General features: G+C 44.3%; 1 long non-coding RNA gene across 4 annotated transcripts in view; it reads left to right on the top strand.

The window, feature by feature from the left end:
* Positions 1–6,779, top strand: part of LOC138471664 (uncharacterized) — a 277,552-nt gene extending 270,773 nt beyond the window's left edge. For all 4 annotated transcript variants that reach the window (XR_011268485.1, XR_011268486.1, XR_011268484.1 and 1 more), the window contains one exon: positions 5,740–6,779. This is a non-coding gene — a long non-coding RNA (uncharacterized lncRNA). The remainder of the gene's footprint in view (positions 1–5,739) is intronic.
* Positions 6,780–17,450: the final 10,671 nt, after the last annotated feature.

Genomic DNA, 17,450 nt, shown 5'->3' on the forward strand with positions numbered 1-17,450 from the left:
AATTAAAGGACCAAGATTGTACATCTACCACTATTCTGGAGTCAACAGCAACCACACTCACCATTCAAGTAATTATTTGATACCAATAAATCAGATGCGACTATGCAACATATTTATATTTTTAAGTTCAACCTAAATAATATTGATTATTGTTATGTGCAATTTTAGCCTTTGAAACAAAGTTAACGCACAAAAATGCCACTTGTGTGGTGTCCAAGTGCTTGGGCCGATCTATAATGCAAGGAGGGAGTGTGGGTGGTTAGTAGGGTTGAGCATGAAAAGAGCAAGATAGCTCACTGCAGTGCTGTGGAGGTAGTTTGAGAGGTGAATGCACATGAGAGACTTTATTCGTATGGATTGTTGTTGCAATAACTGGAAATCCACTCAAGTGCATAGCAATCCATAAATCTATCTAAGTGCCAGGTAGGCTTCTATGTCAACATCAACCATCTTTTGCTTGTAATTTTCTTTTGATTGGGACGGTGATTGCGCTCAAAAACAATGAGTATGGTACAACGTCACAAAGGACAATAACAATCACATTGAATAATAAGTGTAAAAATATCATCATATTTTTAATTCGATATGCGAACAGCCGACACGTGTTTCGACACACTGGTCATTCTCAAGGCCTGAATCTCGATCACAGCCGCAATTAATCTTGAAAGATTCAAATATATCAGAGCAATAAATGTGTCCTAAACAATTATGCTGACGAGATCCAGAGATCCAAAATGTTGAATTGTTAAGGTGGTACTGAGGCCGATTCAAAATAATGTGTACGTATTGTACGGCACGGTGATCGACGATTGTGCTCGTGATCTGGACTTCACTCTTCCTCTTATCCACCACCATGGAATCGCAAACCACTGTACTGCAGGATGATTGGCTGTTACGGGAGTCAAAATACATTGTATTCGACTGCTGCATAATTCAGATTATGAAAATGATAAGATGTGATCAGAAATTACATAGGAGGATTTGTGGGGAACCATTGGTGAATTTAACTCATATAGTTAAAGGCACAAACCTGAAGATGAAGGGAAGCTGTGTACACAACCATAACACATGTTCATGGTCTGCTCAACCTATACTGGGAAAATTGCCTGCTGGAAATGTACTTTATTCATCTGGTTTGCTGTTTAGTGGGTTAACGTTCAGTAAAATGTCACATTTCTGTACATTTGTGGGACTTGAGTTCCTTGCAAAAATGCAATACTACAGATATCAGAAGAAATTTGTGTTCCCGGCTATTAGCCAGGCATGGACATTCAAACATATATCTTTGGACAATGCTTTCAATGGAAAAAGGGTCAGGCTTGCGGGTGATGGACAGTATGGCAGTCCACATTTTTCCTGCAATTAACACTTCAAAGACATGGAAACAAAAAAGACTGTGAGCTCAGTCATTGTGCAAGTGTCTGAATGTACATCTTCAATTGCAATGGAAAAATATGGGTTCATTAAATCCATTGAACTTCTGCAACCCAGAGGAATGTAAATAGGCCTGATAGCAACTGACAAGCAAGTGGAAATAGCTAAGGTCATGTGAGAGCAGTTCCTACAGCATCTATATGATGTATGGCATGTTGCAAAATCAATTTCTAAAAATAGTTACAGCTTCTATAAAAAAAAGCTACAGAAAACATTTTAAGTTGATCACATTCTATCAGCAACCAATTTTGATGGAGCTCAAAAACGTGTGCTTGATCTGTAGATATGCTGCTCGTAAAATTGTGTTCATTGATGCACCATTGCTGAAACAAACACACATGGGAATTAAACTAACATTTCCACAATTGTGCACATTGTCCATTGAGTGAGGAGCATGAGCGCAAGAAAAGGTGGTTGATGCCAGGCTCCCCTCCTCATACAGCACTCGAGAAGATTTTGTATGACCAAATGCTTTCAAGAGACATGAGGGGGCTCACCAAATTCTGCCACAGTGGAGATTTAATAATATGTGCCTAAAGTACAGGCCTAAAAGGTTGCATTTTGCAGTAGATGGTATGGTATGGAGGCTAGAACAAGACTGGCTGTATTTGCACATAATGAGAATGTTGGCAGAGAACAATCAAAAACTGCAGGAACATTCAGGAATCTCTGTTACAACAAGGAGTTTACCAAAAGAAGCACACAGTGGGTGACAAAGCCAATCTTCCAGCCGATGGTTTTTGAATTTGTAAAAGACATGAAATTGAATGTTCTGGCCATACAAAAACATGGAATAGCTTGAGATTTTGTTCACAGGGCCCAGTCTATGCAGCAGAACATTGCGATAGAGGTTTGCCCTTCCAAACTTGAACTTGTTGAAAAGTTGACTTCAAGATTCAAATGATGTGTGTCTCTGGTCATAATTGTTTTTCTATTTTGTAAACAAAGCCAGTTTGAACCGTTTACACATTGTATGCAATTTTATTTAATTGTACAAAGTTTCAGAGAGTTGGGTCAGGTCTCTATCCTCGGATGGTGCCTCCCTTTGGAACAGCCTCCCTGCCCCCTCACACTTGAGCAGGACCTACTTAAATTACGGAAACTTCTCATAACTATGCTCTTCTCTTCCTCTTTCATCTTTCCCTTACCTAATAATCACCCCACTGCCGCTGTGACCGGTGGCCTGACCTTTGTGAATCTTACATGATCCCAGGCCCTTCTTCCTAGTCTATTCCAGCACCCCTCCACCCCCACTGCACGGCCCCGTGGGCCCTTTCTTGGTGGCTCAACATCCCACCCTTGCGAGCCACCTGTACTTGCACTAAGCCTGAGGTTCTTCTCTTTGCTCCCCTTAGCACTTCCCTCTCTGTCCCTCCTCCAGCACTTAACCACTTATCTGCTCCTCCTTCCATCTCCATCCCCCGAACTTCTCAATTGCATTTGCATGTCCAAATACAACAAAACCTGGTAGGAGCATGACTGTATAGTTACTGTTTTTGCCATTGTTGTTATTATTTGCCCTGTTCCTATCCCATTGATCCTTGTGGTGCTTTGAAACACAATTCTGTTGTTTAAATCACCTTACAAATGCTCAATAAAATACACACATACATACAGTGCCTGGCTTGCTGGAAACATTTGAGCATTACAACCTCCGCGGTCTGGAAAGTCAGGCGCTGGTAAATAGTAGTTCCCCATTCCCATAATGTCCCATAGGACTCTATGGGAGTGGGGAACATTGAAGCACCGGCACCTTAAATAGCGGTGCCGGTGCTTCCGTGAAAATGTGCCTACCTTGGCTACTGTATCCGGCAGGGTCAGACCTGCAATGCTCAGCATCTCCGGCAGGCAGACTTGTACCTTGCCGGTCCGGAAACAATGGTGCCCGTAGGCTTACGGGCACCGTTGTTTCTGGATGGGCAAAGTTGTAATGAGGCCCACAGAGTCTAACTTCGCTGAAAACTCAGAATCTTGATAATCGGCTGCAGATTGAAACAGAGCAATGGTTTATGTGACACCTGATGTCCTTCTTCTCTACTCATTCAGAATATTATGCTGATGACACACAGCTTTCCTTCAAGCTTCCCTCTACTACCTCTTCTTTGACCTCTCTCATTCCTGATTGTCTGACTGCTATTCATGGTTGGTGCACAAACAATGATTTCTGTCTTAATGCCTGTAAGAATGGGATCCTTCTGATTGGGACCTCTGCACCCTATTTCCGTCCATCCCTCTGGCCACCCTACTTGGGCTCTCTACACTCACAATCTAGTGAGGCCAAGAATCTTGGGATGATGTAAGACTCCTCTCTCTCATTTACTCCACACATCTTGGACCTTTCCAAAAAGGCACACTTTCAACTTCACCTCCTTCTAGGCATTCTCCCTTTCCTCACCTTCCCCCAAAAACTCAATGTCTCCAGAGCCCTGGTTCTCTCCAGGCTGGATTACTGCAATCTGCCTCTTTCCTCCCTATACCCCCTTCAACTAATACAGAATAGGGATGCAAGACTTATCCTTGGCCTGCAGCCCTTTGACTGCATCTCTCCCGATTTAACATCTCTCCACTGGCTCGTGATGGTTGCCCACAGCCCCTGTGACTAGCGTTCTGGTCCTTCATTAGTCATACAGGCTACCAATCCCTCTGCCAAGTCGACACCAGCACCCACACCCAGCAGTACTGTCCTCTGGTCCCCCACCGGAATGCCGGGCGGCTTCGCATCCACCCCTTGAGACACCTTCGACCAATCACTTAGCCAGTAGCCTCCTCTCCTGGTGCCCCCTGGTACTTTCCCTCCTAGGCCGCAGTAGCATCTGCCCATACCTTCCCTCTCTCCGTCACTTCAAACTGCACTTGAACGATACGAATGTGACAAGGCCTAGTCGGCCTACTATTGTTTATTTATTGATATTGTTTAGTTAGTCCCCTTGTTTCCCTACCCACTTTACGTCTTGTCCCGCCTGGTGACACTATTTGTTGTATAGGCACCTTCAAAATACTCATAAAATCAAATCAAAGTCAAATCGATGCAGAAAAGAGCATGATTGCTGTAATAGATGTACACATAAGGTTGTAAGCCTTTCAAAACTGAGCTCACAATAGACATGCAGGAATTGTATTGATGTACTTTTTTTTTTTAAGTTGCTCATTGCTCGTGTGGTCCTGGTTGCAACAGTGCACACACCCTCTTGCGAAATTGACCCTTTGTCCACCTTTCACCCCTTTGGCGCCCCCTCCCAAGTCCACCCATTTCGTCTCTATATATTAACCCACCGCTTTTCATCCTTCGATATACATGCCTCTGTATTCCATGCTGTAACCACCTTCATACATCAAGTAAAATTTGTGAAATAAGTTTCTGAGTTTATAAAACGCAGTGAAGGTTGGTAGAGATTAACTACTTAGTGAACAGCAATACATACTTATCAGGTGTTGGGATCTAGGTGCATGGATTAATGTTGAAATGGGTTGCATAGTCGCAAAGGCTACAATATGGGCAAAAACTAAAACAATTAACCGTTTTGTTCGGTTTTCAAGGAGGCAAACTTCAGTGTTTCAAAAAAATCACATGTTTCTCAATTTTTAAACACGAGGATGCGTATTGAGGTCAGTTGCAAAAGCCTGTTCTCCTGATGTGTATTCTAATTATGTTTTTGCGATAAAAGTTTGCCCCACTTTCAACAAAAGAACTGCCTAACGCTATAGTTTTACTTTTTTTCCCAACCATTGGGCCTCATTACGCGGAAGGCGGTAAGGTTTTACCGGTACCGGTAAGGGTACCGGTACCGGTAAAACCTTACGCCTTACTACGAGGTCCTGGTTTTTCCAGGCATTAAGGACGGGACCCGCAAAGGGACCTCAGAGCTAATTACGGTACCGCAATTAGCAGTACCGTAATTAGCACCTACATCATTCCCATTGAGCCCTATGGGGCTGACTGGCTATGATGTAGGGGTAATGGAGGATGGCGGAATTAGCGCCATCACCCACCTTGGAATATGGCGCTAATTCCGCCATCCACCAAGGCAGACCCGGTAAGGGAACGGCGGCAGCCATGGCGCTAATAGCGCCATGGCTTACCGCCTTCCGTGTAATGAGGCCCATTGCCTTATTGCCATACAGGGCAGTCTGAGCCTGTCTGCACCTCGACTAGACTCATCTGTGAAAGAATCCGTAAATCTTGTGTCACCAGGCATGTTGTTACAGTAACAATGGTAGTAAATATTTTGCTGTGCAGAATACTCTAAATATTTCATTGTGTTTCACCGCACAGCTTGACATGAATATTGTTCATTTTTGTGGCAGGTGCACCCTCAGAAAGGAAACTCACTGCGGCTCACTGTGAACACTGGATAAAGGATCACACTGTCATTTGGCCTTCAATGCACCACACTAACAATTTGAATGACACAATGTGCTGAATATCCAAAAGAAATTGATAAGATTGGATGAATGGTCAATTTTACGCAAAGAACAGACATCAGGGGCCTCATTCCGACCCTGGCGTTAACCAAGGTGCTTTTAGCGCCTTGGTTGACGCCGGTATTTTTCTGACTCCGCCATGGTGAATGGCGGAATTACCGCTCCATTCCAAGGCTGGCGGGGCGGTAATTCCCCATTCACCATGGGCCCTTCCCCATTCCCATTTTTGCCCCCATAGGGCTCAATGGGAATGGGGAAGGAGGTAATTACGGTACCGTAATTACCTCCAAGATCCCTTTGCGGGTTCGTTTTTTAACGCCTGCAAAAAGCAGGCGTTAAGTACCAACCCGCAAAGGGAACTCGGAATAGGGCGGTAAGGGTTTAAAGGCACCGGTCTCGGTACCGGTGACCGTTAACCCTTACCGCCCTACTCGGAATGACCCCCCATGTGTGTTAATTATAACTGGAATTCATTGTTAACATTTTTATGTAATGGAAAAGGATTAAATTGTAACGATGTGTGACTGTCATGGTGTGATTCTTCTGGTTGACGGCTTCTTCAACCAAAATTGGACAATACTAGTGAACAATTCATCTGTGATAACCGTTATCTGGGATGATCGCCAGACACAAATCTGTCCTTTCGCTGTTGCAGTTACAAGTAGCAACATGGCAGCCTATAGATTATGAAAATATTCAGATGTGAAAGTGTTGCAATCGAAACTGAAAGCAATCTGTTCTTCTGACTAAAGGATTGCAATGTCCGTAGATCCAAAATCGGTCATGAAAAATAAGAACTTTCTGTGAACAATACAAAGACTGTGATTAATCGATTGCTGAACGGAATCGCCATTATAAGATGTTTTCATTGACATAATCGCCTCTTTTCAGCTTTATGACAAAAATAAAAGTGTTTACTACCATTCTGATTATCGCTGTTTTCTTCAAAATATACGTTTGTTTACACTTTTTATGAAAAGAAAGAAAGGTTTTGCGTACTCTGTGGATGTGTTTCTTTATGTTCCTGGTTCTGTGTTAGCTAACGTTATGAAGTGAGTGATGACAGTGAACGTTTGGCTACTCTGCCCACCAACATCATTAAAATAGGTGGAGCATATCGTTTTGACTAGTGATGTCAGCTTTAGGTGCGGATGATCTGTATTACTGCCACAAGGGCACTTGAATTTAGGGCGATAGATCAACAGATAAGATTTCCACAAGATGGCGGTGCCCAGGCAAGCGGTTTCACATGTATAAAAGTGAGGAAAACTAAGGTAAGATGCATTGGACATTTTTGAAAGATGGGTCCATGTATGATCGAAAATACATGCCTGATCGATTGGGACAATAAAGTGACCGAGCGAACTACACCTTTTAGATTGGAAGGATGTGAAATGTATTGTTGATTTCTTGCTGTTTCATTATCATTCATGTTTATTTGTGGAAAGCAAAGGATTATTAGTTTAGTTTTGAATGATGTATTATGTGTACATTTGTGTATCATTGCATAACAAAAAAAGAAATAAGAAGAAAGATAAATACAAAATGTGTTATAGATTAAAAGAACATATTGGATCACGACTGCCTTACAAGGAGATATTGTATTCAATGCTAGAAAATAATGTGAACCATTACAATGGTCATAGGTTTGTCAGGAACACCCTTTGTGTCACAGTTAATACCCACATGACAGGAGGGCAGTCCCTTCAGTATACAGCGACTAGTTTTGTATCTGCATCCATGATAATTATGGGTCTATAATTAGATAGGTTATTATGCTCACCTTTTTTATAAATTGGTATGTCATATGATGTATGCCAAGATTCAAGTACCCCACCCGACTTGGCAACATGTACAAAAAAACGACTAATATACTGTCCCTTACTTCGTCAGCAGCCTTAAACATCTGATTGTTTCACCCATTGGGACCGGCGGCCCTAGACGTACTGGCCCTTTCAATTACCTACTTTACTAATTCATAAGTTATGAAATCACTAAGTAATGCTATAACCTCACTGCCTATGGGAGCCTCAGTGGCCGCTTATGCCCTTCTAATGTATAGACGTGAGGTAATCAATCCATATGCTCTCCTCAATCAGATTCAACTGGATCATGACCTAACAGTTCTCCAAACCATTCACGATCTGCCAAAGGCCTGAGGAGTTTCACTGATTTACAGTTTTATTGTAGCCTCCCCATCATTTTGCAACATTATGCACTGATAGCTAATCAGCCAACCCTTATGTCCCCGCTTCACAGCCTGTATCTCTGATAATGTACATGAGCAGCTCGCCCCACCTTTCAGTATGGACCGAATTAACTATGTAATGGCCTTCTTGCGTTCAGCAACCACTGGATCACAATGATGGATATGGCCACAATATCCATCATCAAAAAAGCTAGAATCTTCCAATCATATGAACTTACATTCCAATGTTTTGATGAAGATTCTCATTGAACATGTCCATCCCATGATTAGTCATATAAACCTTATTTTTCCCCATTTTTCCTGAGGTGGCCAGCTGCCATGATATCTCTACTACAAATGGGAATATTAAAATCTGTCAGCAACATATTATAGTCGCTCAAATCCACTCTCATGACTCCAAAACTCATACAAAAATCAAATACAACATGGTCCATGAGTTCATAATCAATAATTGAGTTCATTTTAGCATTTCCCTGGGTGGGAGATGGAGACATGTCACAATTTTTGACCATTGAGAATTCTCAGTCCCACAGACTCCATAATTTGGTTCCATGCCCTAACCTGCACCCCTTACTTAGACTGAGCAACATTTTAATAATTATAATTGTTCTTTTATAACACGCTTAATACCAGAGATTGGTTTCTAAGTGCAGGATTGGGATTCGAACCTGTCCAAGACAGATGCGTTGCCCCTGAGCTATCCCCCCTCGCTATATTAACATTAACATTAATCTCTAAATCATCCTCATCCTCTGTAAACAGATTATCAAGATAGTCTGAGTTGAGGTCTCCCGCCATTATGATGAAGTTATTCCCTTTCTGATATAACCAATTCTGGATCCCAGCTTCAAGGAGGATCAGAAATTCCTTCAGGGGGGACATCCCCTCATGCCAATAGATGTTCACAAAAAGGCAGCAAGAAGGGATACCCTCTACCTCCAATGGGATGGTAACAACCAAAACACCCTTCTGCATCATTACTTCACTAATTGAACAAGCCAAAGGGCTAGATTTGATTGCAATCATTAGGCCCCCAGTTGAGTGACCCACTTGTTTACTCGTGGCATTTTGTGAGAATACCTTAAAACCCTCCAGAGTCGGACCTCTCAGGAGCCATGTTCCTTGGATGAGGATGAAACGAAAACTCTTTAGATACGTGCCCTAAACAGGGTTAGTGAATAGGTGACAATTACCCCTAGAGTTCCACGAAATCATACAAAGATCTTCACAAGACCTGGGAACATCAAAAGAGAACAACATTCCCCCCTGTGATTTAGAAAGGAACGAATCCAAGCCCAGTCTGCTTCTTCTCTATGATGAGGAACAGCAAGGGGTGCCCAAGAGATCTTGCACTTGACGTCATTCCCTCTATACACTGCAATCACCGCTCCCTGCTCCCTATTCCCCCTAGCTCCCTGCCCGAGACCTCTCAACTGACAGGTAGCGACAGTGATCCCAAAACGATTCAGGGTTTCCAGATCAATTCAAATTAAAGAATTCCCAATCTCTGAAACTGTTTCCGGCACCACCATATCAGTTCTCTCATCCAGACTCGGACTGGCCTATAGGGCAATAGGCCAATGTGGGCCAGTTTGATGAATTACTTCACTATGCGGCTGGTAGGTTTCACCAGTGTTGCTAAATAAGTATTATTTAAAATCACAATTTGCTTCACATTCTATCAAATAAATCCCCCCCCTTGGTTACTATTCAAACAGGGTCACAAAAGGAATGAATAGCCATTTGCAACTGTGGGCCACTTTTTCATTGGTTCCCAAGATAATTTTATAGCCCAGTCCGACCCTGCTCTCATCATTTACAAATGCAACCCTCTCTATATCCCAAGATTTAATCATTCTCAAACTCGGTATCTCAGAAAACAGGGCTAGAATATTTCTTCAATTGAGGGGAAATCATTCCCTACCTGGACCCTTCAACTCAAATGTCAACCTACAATCTCTTGACCCAGAGGTCATATTATCTGTCCCTTCTATATATTGATTTTTACCACTGTGTCCCCAGGAGCCATACTGACAGATTGACCTCTAACATTAGTCAACAAAGCCCCTGTAATATACTCAATGGTTTGGCCAATTGCTCCACCGCCGGAGCAGACCTCTCCACCTCATAATGTTGGACAAGGAATTGAGGGCATTGATTCACGGGCCTGACAGTTCCCGGGTCACTCATTCTAAATCTTTGGCTCTGGGACTGTGGCTTTTCATCTGCAGGGTTTATACCACCATTCTGTTCCAAGCGGGACTGGTTCCACTGCTGAATAGCAGTGTCAGAGTCATGCCTAGGGAACTTCTGAGCGGGGACCCATTTCATGATCCTCTCCATACTACACAAGGCACCAGCTCCAAATCCCTGATCTACCGATGAGGCCCATTCTGCCCCCACCTGCAAGGAGCTTACAGGCTTATTTACCTCTATTCCAGTCCCTGCATTTCTCAGGGACGCCTCAATAAAGGTTCCATGTCATTTCATCACGGGATGTTTTTTCGCAGGGTTTTATACCGCAGATTTTTTCCGAAAAAACCCATTGAATTTTTTATTTTTTATTTTTGGGGGGTTACCCCCCATACCCCCATCCCCTTTCATTTTTTTATATTCCCGTACACCCACATCCAATTTATATAATTTTTTTAACCCCCCCAAAAAATTCGATGAGTTTTTTAAAAAAAAATATGCGGTAAAAAACCCAGCGAAAAAAACATCCCGCGATGAAAGGACGTCGTACCCTCAATAAGGACCTTATGCTGCATATACTGACTTTGTAAGATAAGAGCCATTTCCGCCTGAAGTTTTTCCCCCATTCCCCATCATATTTATCATGGCCCCCATATCAGACCCTGTAGCCGGAGCAACGACCTTCGAGGTATCCGATTCCCTTAAACCTCTATCGTTCTCAAATACATCTTTGCCATTATCCTGAATATCCTTAGGAAGAGTCAAGTTCCTAAGGAACTTCCCAAATGAATAGCTATTTCCTTTCTTAATTGTCTGATGTTTAGTTTTCCTAAATCGCTTACCCCCTATCTTAGATACTTGTTCATGGGAGGGGCCAAAGCTATAGGCCCTTTATGAGTGGCGGTAATGTCAATGATCTCCATATTGGGGAAGAGGCTACTCAGCGTCTGATTATTAATCACTTCTTTTATTGGGGGGAACAACTTCATGGGTGACCCTAAAGGGGGCCCCCTTTCTAAGGCCCTGTTCTCACCTTGTGGGACATTCAGTAAGTCTGTGAGAGTCGGACTAGCAGAAGCCTCACAAATAGAAGATGCATTGCTGACTAAAACCGACTCCTTCCCTGGTGACGGAGTCTCTGCCCTAGAGCCCATACCCAACTCTCTCTTCCCAGGGGCGCATAGTACTCAGTTGCTTACATGGGATCTTGTCCCCAGTCAAAAGTGTAACACAGTCTAAAAGTTCCTGTAATGCTGATGAGTGCTCTGAGACTTTTTCAAAACATTTGTCATTTAATTTCACAAATTCCGTAAGGACTCCATTAAGGGCCACAATAGCTGAAGCGTTCTGGTCTCCACCCTGGGAGTTTCGAAGCACTGAAGAGTGGCCCCTGTGTGGGTGAGCAGGAGGTTCCATATAAGAGCTGTCACTCTCACTCTCCTCCAGTGCAAGTTCCTTGAAGGTTGGAGGAGCGTCAATTTAGCGATTACTGGCATGCCCAGAAATCTGACTGGTATCAATATCCCAAAACTCTGTGTCCGATATGGAATCATTCAAACAGCCATCTTACCCCCCCCCCCGACCCCCACATCGTGAGCAGAACCCTTAGCAACCGGCTCAAAGAATGCAGTGATTTTCAGAGACTTTGCTCTTGTTCACGTATACTAGTTTCTCACAACGCCTGATGGTTGATGGAATAATTTCCTCACATGGGGGATACCGGCAGGGGTAATGCCTTCTCGTGCTTTGGGGGGCCCCATCTTCAATTTCTTTTTTCTTTACTTCTTAGACCATATGAGTACATTCGAGCATAAACAGCCGTTCAATTCCCAACTTTATTCCACCAAACTGCTCAACTGCACACTTTAGCTCACCTCTGTGCACTTCTGCGTGGAGATGATGCTAAGTACTAGTGTAGACCCTTCCTGGCAGCACCGGGGCATAGGGTAGATAACAGACGAGAAGGACTCCTGGTAGTTTTTTAGGCATCGTACTCCACTCCACTCTAAATTCGGGACCTGCAATAAGCCGTTGAAGCAGCCAACGTGCCCTTCCACATGGGGAGTATCAGCACAGACCACCAACAGTATTGCTTTCCAAACTGCACACTTAGTTTGACTCACTATGCCACTCCAAATCCAGGTCCAAGCCCACCGTGGAATTCCAAGGACCACACTTGCAGGCACACTTCGACCTATACATGTAATGTGTATAAAAGGATTTATCCCACTGGGATCCCAGCAGGCGACGGCGTGCGCTCTGCCCGTAGCAGTTACTCCTTTCTTTATAAACAGTATGGGCCTCATTACGACCCAGGCGGTAAGTTACCGCCTGGGCCGTGACTTTACCACCATGGCGTAAACTATGTTTACGCCATGGTGGTTGGCGGACTTACCGCCCCATTCCAACCTTGGCGGGGCGGTAAGTCCCCAATCCCCATTTACCCTTCCCCATTCCCATTTTTGCCCCATAGGGCATAATGGGAGTCTGGAAGGCGTTAATTACGCCACCGTAAATTACGGTGGCGTAATTAACTCCATGGTCCCTTAGCGCCATGGATTTTAACACCTGCTAAAAGCAGGTGTTAAATCCGCCATGGCGCTAAGGGACCTCGTACTCAGGCGGTAAGGGTCGGCGCTGTTTACGCTGCCGTAAACCCCTTACCGCCTGGGTCGTAATGAGGCCCTATGTCATTTGAGGCTGAGCCATGTGGGGGAGTAAAAAGAGAGTAGAGCTGAGCAGAAGCGGGTCATGATCCGGTCTGTCATTCGCCTTGCTTAAAAATCAATCCCCCCCAACTCCAGCCAAGACACTGGAACCAGTCACCAGAGACGAGATTATGAAACCTCCAAAACCTCCAGACCCCTGGCTGCTCCGCAAAATGCAGAAAGCAGGGTGCGGGATGTACTCGCTGCACAGCACTTATCCGGAGCGGAGGTCACAACACCTCTCTCTTATGACTTCTAGGCCGTTCGCGGTTCCCAGTGACAAATCAAGATCCGCCGCCCACTGAGCGTCTGCTGCAGCGTACGTCTCTGCTTCTACGCTGCTGCATCACGAAAGCAGCGTTTGGAGGGTTGGGAGTGTTAGAGGAAAGGACGTCACGCTATCAAGCACCATTGCCTTACTGCCTCGCACAACATAAACACTAGCAGCCGCTTCCGACAGCCCCTCTAAGAATTGTGCATGTTGCGGGGAGGGAAGGCCGTTGATGGGCCTGTAGTTGTTGGCGATGGCTGGGTTGTAGCGTGGCCTTGTTGTAGATGAGCATGTCCATGGCTAGCTTGTGGGTGTCTAGAAACCTCCCATTCTTTGAAGGGCAAGTGCATATGCTATGGATGAATGAAGGAATCTGCACACTTTTGAAGTGGTTTAGTTGCTGAGATGTCTCTTGATGGTGGGTTGCCATGTAGCCTTCTGAAAATCCTTTGGCTATCAGTGTCAGAGACGGCAGGGGCTGGTTCGGTTTACTTGTATCCACTGGGTTTGTTTTGTGTATATTTTTGGGCGGACCTTAGATATGTATTTAAATGCTGTGACTGATTTTTGTGTTGTTTGAAATAGACAAGGTTAACAGATTGTCGCAGACTGTTGAAGATTCATTTCTATTGGGTCCGGCCACGTGGAGGCGGGAGCCTGGGAGATGCTTTTGAACAAATTGCCCAGTTGGTTGGTTGCCTGGGAGAGTTTGGCGATGAAGCGCTCTTTCTTCTGATGAGATGGACTTCTGGTATCCTCTCCAGAAAGTCTTGTATCACTTGAAATACTTATTGCATATGTTTTATCTAACAAGGCCCTCATTCTAATGAGGTTGGAGTATTTATAGGGTGACCAGATTTGTTTTTAAAACCCGGGACAGGTCAAAGAAACAGAAGTAGGACTAAAGTAAGGTAAATACAAATACAACTGTAGTCCTACTTCTATGTCACTGGCCTGTTGCGAGGAGCAGGGAGGGGGTTGCTCACTGGCACACTCCTCTCATTGGAGGAGAGCGCCTGGGAGGGGAAGGGGAGGAAATGGGGGCATGCAAACATTTCACGCCCCATTCACACAAGAAGAGTTGTGTCGGAACACGATTTCGGGATTTCGAAATTGGGTGTCGGCTAAAAAGCCGGGACTGTAACCACCCACCCTTGCAAACCTGGGACGGGGTTTATAAAATCAAAAAACTCCTGGGACACTGGGATGGAGGGTGATTTCCCCAGACTGTCCTGGGATAACCAGGACGTCTGGTCACCCTAAGTATTTAGCACATAATGCCCAAGTGATATCGAGGTGCGGTCCCCCTCTGTCAGATTCTCATGAATGTGTGTCATGGTGGGAATTGACGTGGTCCCTGAATTCCAGCACCTGTTGCCACTCCGTGCCAGCAGTTCCAGGATATCTTCGCCGCGAGCCCACTAACACCCACCAGGGTTCAGTAATGGCTACCGCCATGAAAAACATGGCCTCTGTCATTACAAAGGATCCATATAGACGGTACCTGCTTCTGGAAGCTAGCAGAGTCTGTAGGCACCAAGTCTCTCTAAGGGCACCAGAAATCACACCGAAAGGCCTGGGCACTTACTGCATGGTGCGGAAAACCCCACAGAGGAATTCTGGGTCTGAGTTCCCATATCATGCAAGAACTTCATAGAGAATGAGACAGCCATGCAAAAAGGCACGTCCACCTTTATGCGGATGACTTGTAGTTCTTAACCTGGAGCTTTGACCTTGAGGCTACAATCCTGACCGTGCGATAACAAGACCAGGCTTTCACACTCTTTGTGATCCTGGGCAAATCACCTTTTCTCCTTGTGACTGTGTTCCCCCACTTTCTCCATTCTGCAGCAATTATCGAAAAGATGTATGCCAGCCTGGCCCAGTGACCTGCCGTAGTATCGACAAGATGTATGCCAGCCTTGCCTTGTGTAAGGCCCAGTGACCTGCCGTAGTATCGACAAGATGTATTCCAGCCTTGCCTTGCGCAAGGCCCAGTGACCTGCCGTAGTATCCACAAGATGTATTCCAGCCTTGCCTTGCGCAAGGCCCAGTGACCTGCCGTAGTATCGACAAGATGTATTCCAGCCTTGCCTTGTGTAAGGCCCAGTGACCTGCCGTAGTATCCACAAGATGTATTCCAGCCTTGCCTTGCGCAAGGCCCAGTGACCTGCCGTAGTATCGACAAGATGTATTCCAGCCTTGCCTTGTGTAAGGCCCAGTGACCTGCCGTAGTATCCACAAGATGTATGCCAGCCTTGCCTTGCGCAAGGCCCAGTGACCTGCCGTAGAGTTGCCTTTCTCTACCTGTTTCAATGCACAGCTGCACCAGGGACTTCATTTAATCCTATTCATGGCTCCCGAAAATTAGTGAAATCATCAAGAAATGGTTGCTTTGCTCAAAACAACATCTAGGGAAAACTGAATTATGAAACTTTAATATGCCAGCAGTGAAATGAAAAATGAGGGGTTCTGATATCTTCTTACTCTTTCAAATGTGTTTATTAATTCATGTTTTAAATCATAAGTCCCTTTCTGCCAGCACCAGGCACAGCAATAAGCAAGTTTTAAAATATTAATGAATAAACAATATTTCTCTGCTGAAATATAGCATGCTTCTTTGAACAATGTACCACCAGTCATAAATCAGAAACAGCAGAAAATTGCATTTCATATTTAATACAACTTGAACTCTGCCTTTTTTGTAAATGATATCTTTTTTTTGTTTAATTGGCGTCAGTTCGGATTTAGCAGATTGCTAATAAAAGTCTGCATTTCCATATTTAATGATGCATGCATTTTTATGCTGAATTCTGCTAGGAAAATATCTCATCTTATTAACCTAAAACAGAGGACTAATAGGTGATGTCTTTTAAAGAGAAACAGTCCCTTTGCATTTTTCTGATGGCTAAATTGGATTCCAAAATAATATGCGCAGGGAAGTAGACAGCCGCACATTTTTCTGCCTGCTCGCCATGTCTGAAATTACGTCTTAGGTGGCCAAATGCCACCACTTAAATGTTCTTTTTTTAAAACATTGCTCCAGTGGTCGCAGTGAGCGGGAGCGGTTGGGAGCGGTGCTTCCCTTACTTTTTAAAATTACGTTTTACAGCTCCTATAATTTTATTTTAAAAAGAAACCGTTCCGGAACGGTTTCGTTTTAAAATAACAGTGTAGGAAGAAGTTGAAACTTGCACTTTCAGTGCCCTGCACTGAACATTCCCTTAAACAGCAGGCACATGTGTTTGGGGGTTTGTATTGTGTGTGGGAGGGGGCAGGGCAATGGGGTTTGTGAGGAGCTGGGCAGGCAAGCAGGGATCATAGTTACACTAGTTCTTTTCTTATACTTTGACCACTGTTGCTATCACTTAAGCAACAAGGCACAGGCGAGTATTGAATACTAGCATACCAAGAGCTCGTCTTTTCGCTTTTGCATAATGCAAGTGTCACTCGACTACGCCTTCCTTTACTTTGGTTTCACTTTGTATTGGTGCCTGACTCGTGCCTAGACTAAGCTGTGCTCCATTGATGAGCTCTGATGACAGGACATCTCTGCCTTGTGTTTTCGGCATTGCAGTTGGAGTTTCCCTAATCTAACAGCTCAAGGCATTATCAGGACACGTACACTTGACTGTCCACAGGCAGAGTGTCAACAGTTGGTGTGTGGCACTTCACATGGACTGGTCTGCACCTGAAGCGCACTGAGAGGTCCTGCCTCAGTTTTGCACAATCCATATGTCACGCTAATGTTTTAAGCAGCTTGATTTATTGGTATATTGATAGTTTATTTTGGCTTGCTTAATCCCATCCCTGTGTCATAATATTGCAAATAACACAATAGTTGGCACGTTTACTACAGTGCATATATCATGCATGGTTTAGCTCACGTGCCGTGGTCTAATGACACTTCCACTGGCTATGAAGGATTGGTCTTGGCTTGGCTGTTAGCATGCATGCTACATCTCGCTGTCAGAGGCTCCATAGCTCTACCACTGGCTATCAAGGATGGATCTAGTTCTGGCTGTTAGCCTGCATGTTTTCTAGCTCACTCTCAGTGTTCTCATAGTGCTACCACTTCCTATGAAGTATTGATCTGCACTGGCTGTTAGCATGCATGTTATATTTCACTCTCAGTCATCTCATAGCTCTATCACTGGCTATGATGGATTGATTGAGCGCTGGCTGTTGCATGCATGTTATATTTCACTCTCAG

The sequence above is a fragment of the Ambystoma mexicanum genome, chromosome 8 (genome assembly GCF_040938575.1).
Source record: "Ambystoma mexicanum isolate Mex_15411 chromosome 8, UKY_AmexF1_1, whole genome shotgun sequence".
NCBI lineage: Eukaryota > Metazoa > Chordata > Amphibia > Caudata > Ambystomatidae > Ambystoma > Ambystoma mexicanum.